Raw genomic sequence first — 13,715 nt, 5'->3', positions numbered from 1 at the left:
TTTAAATAGACTTACATTGAATTCAAATTTCTTAAAAATAATTTATCATAATCTAAAAGATAAATATAAATCAAATCTTCTAAAAGATAAACTTCAACTAATAAGATAATTTTTGAAAATTAAATATATTTTAAATCTAAGTAAAGATAAATTCTATTTAAATTCAAACTAATAAATAAAATAAATTATAATTTCTACATTTATCTTCGACAAAAAGATGTAAGGGAACCAACAGTCCAGATTTGTCCTGGACATGGGACGACTCCTGCAAACCATATAAAAGCCTCTATTTCTCAGCTGCCCTAGTAGAAAGAAAACCCTAGCAGAAGGGAGAGGCGGCATGAGAGAGGCGAACAACGAGGTAGGAGGGCGAAAGGGAAATCTGCCGTCGAAGGGAGAAAGAGAGAAGGTACTCATGGCTCGGTGTGAGGTAAAACCCAGTCCCAAACCGAAATGAAAATCTTGAGATTCTTTTACCATTTCATAATAATTTTTTAGAAGTTGATGCAAAGCATCATATATTAGTAGTTAACAGAGATTTGAGGAAAAAAAAAGATAAAATTAGAAGGAAAAAAAAGGATGTGGAATGCTAACATTACACTAGCATGCATTATGTTTAGATTTGCAGTAAGCTAAACTTAAGTGAAAGCCAAAATTCTAACCCCAATTTTAAAATAAATTGTGGCCATGTTTAGGTAAGTATTGGGCTAGTTTCTTTGAAGACCCATTATCTTTTTAAGATTTTATATTTTTATTGAAAATAATCTCTTCTGAAAATGTTTACAAATCATTACCAACTTTTTGGGTTGCATTCTGTAATATACATAAATCAGATTTATCATATGTGTGAGCATCTGGGTGTGATTGAAGATTCATGTAAAATTTGTTAGGCTTGTACTTTTGTGTGTGTGTGTATATATATATATGCAAGTATACGGGTGTGTGTAGGTCCTACTCTGTGTGTGTGTGTATATATAGATATATATAAGGTAGGCATGGTGATGTATATACATTATAGATACTATATTTGATCGAAATACATAAATTGTAAATATAAGTTATAAGCTGTGTAATGCATGCTACATGCGAAGATAATATTAATTAAATGTACAAATGTGTCTATACATTATAGATAATAATGTATGGGAGCGTATGTCTATAAATTGTGTATGTGTTAGTATATCTATATCGGTGATGATGTGGATGAGAGTATGTAGAAATGTGCATGAATATGGGTGTGTATGCGATGTATAATATATGTATTTATTATGAGTTTGTACATGTATGAATGATGTTCAAGTATATATGTATAATATAAAATTTTGGTTAAAATAGCAATGAAAGTGATATAAATTTGGAGGTGATAAAAAAAATTATGAATGGTATATGTAGACATATTTTAGAAAAACATGTAAGGGGAATATGTGAGAAGTAAGAAAATAGTTAACTTGTCAAAGGAATAATGAATAGGGTAAATTAGTAAATTTGATTGATCAAACAAGAATTTAGTATAAGAAAATTCTATTTGAGGTAAAGAATTGAATTATTATAGGAATAATATGAAATTGAGTGATAAGAGAAGGTGAAGAAGGATAATAAATGAAAGAAAGAAAAAGGAATTTAATAAGTAAAAGTAAGTTAGGTGTAAATTTAAAAGATGTGAGTCGGTGTCAATCCTTTAAAACTTTTTGATCATGTATCAAGGATGGGTCTTAATTTTTTATGTTTGCTATTATTCTCTCAATCTTAATGAAGTTCCATGATTTGATCTTGATGTGTTTTGTTATGTCATGACTACCTATGATGATAATTATAACATCGAATCTATATGTAATGTGACAAGATTGTTTGTGGAAATAGTTTAGCAATGAAAGGATTTGACCTTATTTAGTTTATTTAAGTTTAAGAGTTTAGTATCTTCTACATCTTTTGAGTCGTGACATTTGTTATTTTGTCTAAATTGAATATTTTTTTACATGAGAAAGACGCTTTTTGGTATATAATTAGATACATATATATGCAAAATGAAAAAAAAAATAATAAGCACCAAAATAAAATACTCCACTGATCACGTGGGAATGATAGTATTGTATAGTAAGTGACTAAGAGTAGAGATAATAGCCATTCAGAAATGTGACCAACTGAGTAATCGAGTGCTGACATCACAAATGTTTGCATTTGTGCAAAAAAGTTGACTGACATTTCGAACAAGCTAAAAATGTGCTAAATAAATGAATAAATAAATACCATATAGTAATAAGCACCAAAATAAAATACTCTGCTAATCACATGGGAATGATAATACCATATAGTAAGTGATCAAGAGTAGAGTTAATAGCCATTCGGAAGTGTGCCCAACTGAGTAACCCAGTGCCGGCATCACAAATGTTTGCATTTGCCTAAAGAGGTTGACTAACATTTCGAAAAAGTTAAAAAGGTGCTAAATAAATAAATAAATAAAAATAAACTTACAGTATATCTATTCTTTTGCCAATTGAGCTTGATTTTGTTTTGGGTTGTAAAGTTTGAATATATATGAATGATTGAATAACTTAGAATATTTTAGATACTTAATTTCTAAGAATAAGACGAGATTAATTGAGGCTTATATTTAGAAGTTGCTAAATTGTTTTCCAAAGATGATTGTGTTTTTATACATATTATTTTGTGTTATCTTGAGGTAATATAGTCTTGATGAGGGTGATTTCATTAATGGTTTTGCTGTGGAATGGATTTAAGACTGCTTGAGGACAAGTAAAATCTTAAGTGTGGGGTAGCTGATATAATTAAATTTGATAGATATTTTTCTATTTTATTTAAGTTGATTTTGATTGATTTTTGCCACATATATTGTTGAATTATTCTTAACACTTTTTAGGAATGATTTTGGAATTTGGAAGCAAATTGTAGTTGATTGGAGCAAGATTTTGGCAAAAAATGATTGAAATATGAAGATATCGGAGACATGGGCATAACACACGGCCATGTGTTAAGAAGCTAACATTTATCCTTTTAAGGAGGAATAAGACACGACCATGTGATTGAAGACACGGCTAGAAGTGCACGACCGTGTGTTATTAGCAAAGAGACAAGCCATCAACTAAGGAGCCATCAAAGATGGAGTTTAAACCGTTGATCAATAAAATTGGGTGAAAATTTCTTGTTATAGATTGAGCTAAAGAAATTTATAGTTGAACCTAGAGTGGATTATGAGATCTTAACAGTTATTAACAAATAGTAAAGGAGAATTGAACAAACAAATTAATGATAAAGCATAGAAGGGAGCTAAAAGAAATAAAATGCAAAGATAAACTGAAAAATAAAAAAAGAAAAAATGCATAAGTGAAACTAACTATTTGAATGTGGGTATGATGGGTTATATGCTGAACGTATGCCATCATATAATGTTCCATTCGCCTTTGACATTCTTCAATTTTTTCTTATCCCAAACTAAGCTGCTCTAATCTCTCCTCTATGGTGGAACTTGAACTAGAACCTGCTCTTACATCGGCTTGGGGAGAACTAAGCTCACCCTTATCCATAGATTCATCAACTATTATTCCCATCATTTAAAACCCAAGTATTTCCTCTCTTCTTAACCATCCCATTATTTGAGGATGTGCTATATTCACAGGTTTCACATCACAAACGTTTGTTAAGTTATGTGTTGCTTCATAAAAAACTCCTAAATTCTCCGCTAGTTTTGTGACATATGACCCAAACATCAATTTTTTTATATGCAATGCTCTTTATTTGTTGAGCAAACCATGCACCCAAGTTTATCTTTTCATTCCTCATCATGCACTATAAATAGAGAAAGTCAGTTTTAGTAACTACCCTTGTACTCTCTTTTACATGAAACACTATATGTAATGTACCTATGGAGATATTTGAAGGTATAACTATGAAGAAGAGTGTTCTTGGAGCTACTCGGGTTATAATGAAGATCTACATGACGAATCTCAATCCAAAAGTGAGTTGGTATGAATGAACTAGAAAATTTAATATAACTATTTCTATATGCAACACTATTTATATATTCAAAAGTATAAAAGCCACAATGCACTGCAAATGCATAAATAGGCATGCTAAAGTCCTTATTCATGAGATGAAATTGGATTACATCCTCGTTTTCTAAACCATCATCAGAAAGTACAAAAGTGATTAAGAATTCATAGGTTAATTCCCTGTAGGATGGCCCACGGATGTCCACAAGACGTTCCCATCCTACATTGGTAATTAACACTATAATTTCATCCCGTAAATATTACTGTGGGGTTCAATTTTGTGTTTTTTTATATATTGAAATATTTCTTGATGTTTTTCATAACTGAATGTAAACATTCGAACAATCATCGCCTCAGATGGTGTAGCAATACTCCTTTGGGTGGATGTCTTTAATCGCTTTCTGCTAGTAGACATTGTCTTACACTTGAAAGAAAATTGTTCAAAGTGGGGTACAATAGAATAATGAGACAAAGTATACCCATAGTAATTATGTTATTGTTTCTTAAAACAAATAAAAATTAGACTAACATTAGGTATTTTGCATATAAGAACAATTCCTAAAGCACTTAATTGAATTAATCTAATTTTATTAATTAGTTCTATAATTTTAACATAATTAACAATGGTGAAAAACATCACGAAAGACATACATTATGTACAACAATACTCAATTGGGGTTCAAAAGCAATTATACAATTTAGAACACCAGAATTGAAATTCATGGCATAATTAGGACAAAATCAAAAAGTAAATCACATATCGAAACAAAACCCATATCAATTCAACCAATAATTCACATCAAAATTACCTAAAACCCATGAGAATTCAAAATTGAAAAGTAAACCTAGACTAAAAGAATAAACATGAGAAAGGACAAAAAGCTTACCTTATGATGTGAATTGTTCAATAAAGTGTAAGGAATTTGAGTGAGCTTTGAAAAAAAGAGATTTTTAGTATGATAAAGTGAAGAAAATTTAGAGAGAGATTGGGGTTGGAAAAGTGGAATGGTGGAAATGAGGAAGAAGGGGGGGGGGGGAGGGGAAGTTTAAACACGGGTTCAAAAGAGCCCGTGTTTTATTTTGTTAAATATGAGTAATACGTCCATATCATAGTCCCACAGTCGTGTTGCATTAAATGAATTCGTAAAATGCCCCTTTTTGCTCAATATGACACGATTGTGTGTCAAAACAACACAACCATGTCTTTGACCCAAGAATTACAAAAACAACTATGGCTTAAGCCACGACCGTTTCTTGCTCGTGCAATAAAAGCACGGGCTCGTGCACTTAACACATGACCATGTTGAAGGTGCAATGAGTTTCATAAGCGGTTGTGGCATAAGCCATGTTGTTTTCTCTGCTTGATGCAATACTACATGTTTTGAAACTCTGTATGTCCTATCCTAAGCGAATTAAACCTACTAGCTACCACTACTTCCTAATTTCCTAAAATTTAAAGAAAAAGAATATCTGGGTTGCTCCCAGCACTTATTTTTCGTCCTTAGCTTGACGTAACAAATGTTTTCAAGAGTTAAAAAGATGGATAGTAATGGTCATGAACTCATCTTTCGCATTGTATGGCTTTAATTGTTGATCGTTAACCTTAAAAGACCTTTCTCCGGGTGAGTCACTTCAATTGCTCCACTTGGCCATATCTAAGTAATTGTGAATGGTCCCAACCACCTTGATTTCAACTTGCCAGAAATAATCAAAGTTGAGAGTTGAATAGTAGCAAATGTTATCCAACCTTGAAGTTTTGTTGCAATATGTGTTGATCATGTCACTTTTTTATTCGTTCCTTGTAGATAAACTTTGTGTTCTTATATGTATTGAGACGCAACACCTCTGGCTCATTGAGTTGAAGGGTCCGATGTTTATCTACAATTTTTAAATTAAAGTTTAGAAATTTTAATGCCCAATCTGCTTTATGCTCTAACTTTATGGGTAAGTGACATAGCTTCCCAAAGACAATCCTATATGGAGACATACCAATAAGAGTTTTAAATGCAGTCTTATATGCCCATAAAACATCATCAAGTTTTAATACCCAATCCTTTTTAATGTGTGCAACAGTTTTCTCAAGGATTCTTTTTAACTCTCTGTTTTAGATTTCCACTTGACCACTAGTTTGAGGATGATAAGGTGTAGCTAATTTATGCTTCACACCCTATTTAGTTAGAAGCTTTTCTAATTGTGTGTTGCAAAAATGTGTATCCCTATCATTAATTAAAGCTCTTGGTGTACTAAACCTAGTGAAATTTTTTTTCAAGAACTTGCAAACTATCTTAGCATCATTAGTAGAAGCAGAAGCTTTAACCCATTTAGACACATAATCTATACTAGGATATACTTATTACCATAAGAACTGAGAAAGGGTCTCATGAAATTTATTTTCCATACATTAAAAATCTCACAAACAAGAATGTTATTCAAAGGTAACTCATGTTTTCTAGAAATATTACTTGTTCTTTGGCATTCATCACATGATTTAACATATATGTGGGCATCTTCAAACACATTAGGCCAATAGAAACTTTATTGAAGCACCTTTGTTGCAGTTTTTGTGGCTTTAAAATATCCTTCAGCTTCTTTAGTGTGATAGAATTTAAAGATCTCTTCAATGTTATGGTCAGGATGCATCTCCTTATCACTTCATCTGCACGTATCTTATACAAGAAGGGATCCTCCCAAAAGTAATTCTTAATATCAGAAAAGAATTTCTTCTTTTGTTGATAAGAAAAATCACTTGGGATAATTAGCAGCAGAGTAATTAGCAAAATCTGCATACCAAGGAAAATTACTTATCTCAACCATGTATAGTTGTTTATCTAAAAAATTATCGTTGAATGCATCTTCATCAGTTGTTTTGTTTTCTAGATTTTCCAACCGAGAGAGATGGTTAGCTGCCAAGTTTTCAACTCCCTTCTTATCCTTGATCTCCAAATTAAATTCTTGAAGAAGTAGGATCCATCTAATCAATCTCAGTTTCATATTTTACTTAGCTAGGAGATGTCTCAATGCTAAATATTGCATGGTCTAAAAAACTCCTCATTGCTTTGAGTGAAACCAGCAGCAACAGCTTCTCTATTGCCTCTATCTTTGCCTTGTCCACCTCAATCCTCTTGTGTGATACCTTGTGGACCAAGATCATTCATTCCCTTACCATGAAATGACATTTCTCCCAATTAAGCACCAAATTGGTCTCCTCACATCTCTTTAATACCTACTTCAGATTGCTCAAACATGCATCAAATGAGGTACCAAAAATAAAAAAAATCATCCATGGATACCTCCATAGTTTTCTTCACCATATTGGCGAAGATTACCATCATGCATCTCTAAAAAGTTACTGCAACATTGCATAAGGAAAATGATATCCTTCTATAGGCAAAAATGCCACAAGGACACATGAATGCTGTCTTATCTTAATCCTTCTTTGTAATGGGAATATGAAAATAACCTGAGTATTGGTAGAGAAAATAATAGTAAGCATAACCCGAAAGTCTATCCGACATTTGATCAATGAAGGGAAGTGGAAAGTGATCTTTTTTTATAGCATCATCACGCTTTTGATAGTCAATGCATACCCTCTAGTCTGTAACCGTTCTAGTGGGAACCAACTTTTCTCATTAAGAACTACCATCATTCCTCCTTTATTTTGTACCACTTGAACTAGGCTCACCCAAGAGCAGTCTGAGATTGGATAGATGATTCCAGCATCAAGAAGCTTGATCACCTCTACTTTTACCACCTCTTTCATCTTGGGATTCAACTTCCTTTGGGGCTGCACACAAGTCTTGTGTCCATCCTTCATTAGAATTTTATGAGTGCAAAAAGATGGGCTTATCCTTTTTATGTCAGCAATCTTCCATGCTATGGCAACTTTGTGATCTCTTAATACCCTCAATAGTTTCTCCTTTTCCAAGTTTGATAAATTTGAAGAAATAATCATTGGTAACCTGGAATTCTCCTCTAAGAATGCATACTCTAAGTGTGAGGGCAGCGGTTTCAACTCCAACTTTGGTGGCTCCTTAGTTGATGATTTGTCTTTTTCTTCACTAAAGCTACGAATCTCCTCAAATCTAAAGTTTTTTGGTGCATTAAATTGAGGTCTCGCTTCTAGCAAAACTACTTGCTCCTTAACTTCTTCATTCTTCATGTTACTCCTTTCTCTATTCATGATACCTTGTTCCAATGCATCTTTAAAGTAATTTTTCTGGAAAACACCTTGCATAACCGGATCAAGTGTATCAATCATGAAATAAGTATCATATGAAGTATGTGCATATTTTATGGATTCATATATATAAAAAGTAATTTCCTCATCAAATACCTTAAGAGTCATTTTACCATTATGAACATCAATTAAAGCAGTTGCTAAAAATGGTATTCCTAGGATAATTGTATCTCAGAGTCCTCTTTCATATCTAAGATCACAAGGTCTACTGTAAATATAAACTTATCAACCTTAACTAACACATTTTCTATTATTATAACTAAAATTTTGATAAACCTATATGTTAGTTGCAAAGTAATCCTAATAGGCTTAGGTTTTCCCAATCCTACCTTCTTGTAAATATCATATGGCATCAAATTAATGCTAGCTCCTAAATCATATAATGCGTTTTCAATTAAAAGATCACCTAACATGGACTAATAAACTTACATGGATCTTTCAACTTTTATGGCATCTTATTTTGTATGATAATTGAGCATTCTTCATTAAGCATCACCATGGCCATGTCTTCCAACTTCCTCTTGTTGGAGAGAATCTCCTTTAGGAACTTTTCATAACTAAGCATCTGTTTTAAAGATTCAACCAAAGAAATGTTAATATGCAATTATTTAAAAATATCAAAAAATTTACCAAATTGCTTATCCAATTATTGTTGCTTCAATCTCCCCGGATATGGAATGTTAGAGTGTTCTCCTCCTCGATTGGGCAGCTCATTCTCTTGATCTCTTTCCTTTTTTTGTTTTATCTTTTTCCTTATTTAGGTTGCTCTCATCTGCTTGTGTTCTATTCCTTGGTTCCACTTCCACTAATTGTTTTCAACTCCTCAATGTTATAGCATTCACATGCTTTCTTAGGCAGGTCTTTATGTTGCTTGGCAAAGTTCCTTAGGCATGCTCAAAAATCAACTTTGCTAATTGCCCAATTTGGTTCTCTAGACTCTTGATGGAGGCTTCATTTCTTTGTAGCCTAGTGTCCGCTGCTGTCATGAATTTGGTGAGCATATTTTCCATGTTTAGCCTTCGTTCATTGGGTGGCTGAGCTGGTAGAGTAACTTGTCTTTGATTATTTTGGTTGCCCCATGAAAAATTAGGGTGATTCCTCCATCAAGGATTGTAAGTATTAGAATAAGGATTCTCTTGTTGTCTTAGAGCATTTCCAACATATTCCACTTGTTCAATTTATTGAGACAGACCCCTTTATTAAACTTTAGAATTCTGATCTTGCACTACTTATGCTGTTGTCATTCCACTTGCTCAGTTTTTTGATACAGACACCCTTATTGAACTTTAGAATTCTGAACTTGTACTATTTGTGTTGTTGCCATAATCATGTTGTTTGTCTTCTTTGTTAAGGCCTCAATTTGCACAGATAGAGGTATATAGTTGTCCACACTATGCAAGCTCTTATTCTTTCTTAATGAAGATCTCTCATTCTCTCATTAGTAACTATTATTCAATATTTCCTCAATCAACTTGTAGGCCACCTCAGGTGTTTTGTTATTCAATGTTCTTCCAACTATTGCATTAATCATGATCTTGATGTTGGTGGTGAGACCATTATAGAATGTTTATACTTGAAGCCACATAGTTAGACCATGGTGAAGAACTCTCCTTAGTAGATCGCTATAACGATCTCAGGACTCATACAATGATTTTTTATCTATTTGTGCAAAGGTGGTGATGTCATTCCTTAACCTAGCTATCTTTGAAGGTGGAAAGTATTTGGCTAGAAAGTGTTGAGTCATGTCCTCCCAAGTAGTGATGGAACCAACCGAATGAATTTAACTAAATCTTAGCTCTATCCTTTAATGAGAAAGAGAAGAACCTCAACCTGATTGCATCATTGCTCACTCCATTGTGCTTGAAAGTGTCACAAATCTTCATAAAATTAGCAATGTTCTCATTAGGATCTACATTTGGGAACCTAAAAAATTGTACACTCTATTGAGTCATTTGGATAATGGCTGACTTAATCTCAAAGTTGTTAGCTGCTATAACTGCCCTTGTACACTCTATTGAGTCATTGGATCATTTACAGGCGTGAACGGTGATACGGAGAATAATTTTTGAAGCTAGACTATGAGATTAAGGTTATTATTTCATATTTTTATTTTGTAATGTAAGAAAAAAATTTAGAGTCTTAAACATGTGTTTATGTTTTACATTTAAGGGATGTAACACTTCTGCGACTCTGTTATAATTAATAAAGTTAAGCTATTATACTTAACTTGAGTCCATGTGATTTAAGTAAGTATGTTCCAGTCATTGCCCTATAAGACGAGGTATGGTCTGTGACATTACAAGGATGTGTAAAGAATATGATTGATATAAAACTAATTATAGAAGACTTTCATAAAACCCTTAGGGAAAGTAATTAGCTTAGTAGGAAAATAAATCATAAATAAAAAATATAAAATAAATTAATATAATCAAATAACAAATCAATCAACAATTAATTAATAAAATTAAAGAAATATAACAAAATTACAAACAAATGTAAAAAAAAAAAAGAAATACAAAGAAATTGTCGAAATAAAACATTTAATATTTGTCAAAATAGTATGGTTGAAATTCAGTGGTTGGTGAACCCTACTTATGGTTGGATGAAAGCTCATCCAGACATGGTTAGTATATGTGTGATGTGGGTCACCTGGCGAAATACTGCTGTAGTCAATTCGTTTGCATGTGTATATGTGTTCCTGCCCATGTGGTAGTGGGAATTCTGATCCCGAAGTGGTACTAGTTTTATTAGTAACACTACACTTGGGAGTGTTATGTGATGATCAAAAACTAATAAGATAGAAAAAAATTGTAATAACTATTAAATAAAATGATATAGAACTTAAACTTTAAAATTTATAATTTGTGATAAGTTTGTAAGATGTATGTGGAGATGAAATTAAAAATTGTGATGTGAATTCTAGCCTAAAGAATAGGACCAAGTAAACTAGAATAAGAGAAAAGGAAAAGAGTAACATCCAGTTTTATTTAAATTCATAATTTTTCAAAAATGTAAGAAAAGTTTTATACATATGACTGAGTGTTGCATGCCTAGGGCATATACTAGATTATATATTTATTTGCGCACGTGAAAAGCTCACCCAATTTAATTATAATTTTTTCAGATCAAGGGGATTCGGAGTCAGAACCATATCAGTAAAGGACTTTTATTTATGCCCAAATAAGAATTTCTAGCATTCTATCCAAAAAGGGTATTGTTACTTTTGTTTTAACTCAACATTTTAAACCTCATGTTATTGTAAGTATTATTACAATATGATCAATGAATGAATAGTTAATCCTCTTTGTGTTGTGAATGACTAATTTTCTAAATTAGTTAGAAGTTGATGATTGTAATTCTTCAGTGAGGGAACATGGGCATAGCAGTATAAGAGCCTAAAAGGGTTTTGGTATACTACTTTCAATCTTGAAAATTAAGTTACTAACTTATTCTTACTGGGTATATGTAGCTCATACATCTCTATTTTTCAGAGCAGAAGAACTAAGAACAAGCTCAAGACCAGTCGGAACAGTGAAGAGACCCATAAATAACATGGGATTTGTATTAACTTATGTTAGTATCGATTTAGTTTCCGAACTTTGAACATTTATCTAGTCTTTTGGGATTTGTGACATTTCCCATTATTGTTAACTATTTCTAATTCCACAAATATGGCAAGGGGTGAGATTGTAGACACTTTAATTTTCTGCATTGTTACATTAATTTGATAGTATTTATCAATGTTTGGTATGCATGGATACTCGTGACTCCACCTAGAGAACAGGTCGTTACAGTTAATTTTCTTTTAAATTATCCAAAGAGAGTATAATTTCTTATTAAAGATTAATTTAATTGCAATACATTTTTTCTAATATTACAAAAAATAATTAAATATTTAATGAAATATTTTGTAACGACCATGGAAATATCCAAAGAAAGTAAATGATAATTAAAGTGCAGAAGCGAAATAAATGTTCAAGGTTTACATTCCTTACACAATAACTTAAAGTACTAATTAATGTTCCGAAATTCACCTTTTTTAAAGAAATACAAAGAAATAAGAAAATGAACGGAAAATAAGAAAAACTATAATTCTATTCGCAACCCTCTTGCGGATCAAGCTTTGGATCTTGGTCATCTTGATATGAAATAGTTAAATAAGGTATGAGCTACACTAACCCAATAAGAATATCACACTATATCACTGACACATAAATGAAGGTTGGTAGAAAATCGGCTAATGGAGCACTTAATTTAAACCAATACATTTATTAAAAATAAAACCATTTACCATCCACTTACCACAACAAGATTTATAAAAGCAACCTATAGAGACAATAATATAGTACTTATTATGATTCTATATGTAATTGGTAATAGACACACATTATAAATCCATATTCAATAAATCAAACAACAATCTTTCCTTTTATCAGCCTACTGGTATCTATAGGGGTTTATAGGGATGTCCTCACTACACTTGAACCATTTTCTTCAACATTCTCAATTAAAGGGCCGTCCCCATACCTCGTCCGGTATGAGCGCCAAACCACTAAACCTTAATACCCCATCCGGTATGAGGGTGAAACGGGCCATCTCAATACCCCGTCCGGTATGAGCGCCAAATTACCAAGTCTCGATACCCCGCCCGGTATGAGACAACGTTCATGGTAGGGTTCCCTATTATACCCGGTCTATCCATCATCTCCTAGGATATCCAGTAAGGCTGCCGTTTCTTTCATTCACTTAATCACATAATTTTTTCGTTTTTCTTTACTCTTCATTTTCAAATCAATCGTAATCACATAAACAAATAAACATGCATCAGGGAATACAATCATATCTCGGTTTTCTAATTTAATAGTAGTCATGTAAGGTAGCAATACATGCATTCAAACCATAAATCGATAAATTAGATACTATCATGCATTTAAACTGTAAAATAAATCCATAAAAACCAACAGAAAATAATTTTCGATTCTAGCTCCATTAGTAACCCGTAATTAATTATAGATATTTTTTAAGTTTTACGAAATACAATATTATTCAAAATTAAACTTCAATTCTATAATGGAGGATAGGATGAGGGATTCTTACGCAATTTGGTGCCCGGAAAGCCAAGCTGTTCACTGCCCCTACAGGCGGTTCTCGGGTTCCCTAAATTTTCCTTTGGAAATTAAAACGCGCTATAAGTACCTACAAATATCCCAAACAAACCCAAAATCAGTCTCAGGGCCCCTTTTTGCCAATTTTAGAATTCTGACACGGTGGCGGTTTGCCTCGGGTCAGTTATTCACGGTCGTTTTCGGTCGAATTTGGCTGACTTTGCATCAATTCCTGTGAGAAAACATGTTAAGGGACCTCGGTTGGCCAAAAAAATACAAAAAATTGAAATTCACCAGTAGAGCGGCTCTCCGGTGCGGCGGCTCCTCCAGCTCACGTTGCGGTTGGGTGTTTTATTCTACTTAAAC

General features: G+C 32.6%; 1 protein-coding gene across 1 annotated transcript in view; it reads left to right on the top strand.

Moving 5' to 3' along the window:
- The window catches only part of LOC110808004 (pentatricopeptide repeat-containing protein At3g20730-like), a 38,107-nt gene extending 26,721 nt beyond the window's left edge, over positions 1-11,386 (top strand). The window contains exon 4 of the mRNA XM_088220760.1: positions 11,369-11,386. The gene's annotated coding sequence lies outside the window, so the exon portion shown is untranslated. The remainder of the gene's footprint in view (positions 1-11,368) is intronic.
- Positions 11,387-13,715: the final 2,329 nt, after the last annotated feature.

This window comes from Carica papaya, chromosome 5 (genome assembly GCF_054855325.1).
Source record: "Carica papaya isolate Zhongbai chromosome 5, ASM5485532v1, whole genome shotgun sequence".
Taxonomy (NCBI): Eukaryota; Viridiplantae; Streptophyta; class Magnoliopsida; order Brassicales; family Caricaceae; genus Carica; species Carica papaya.
This window is presented reverse-complemented; position numbering and strand designations above follow the sequence as displayed.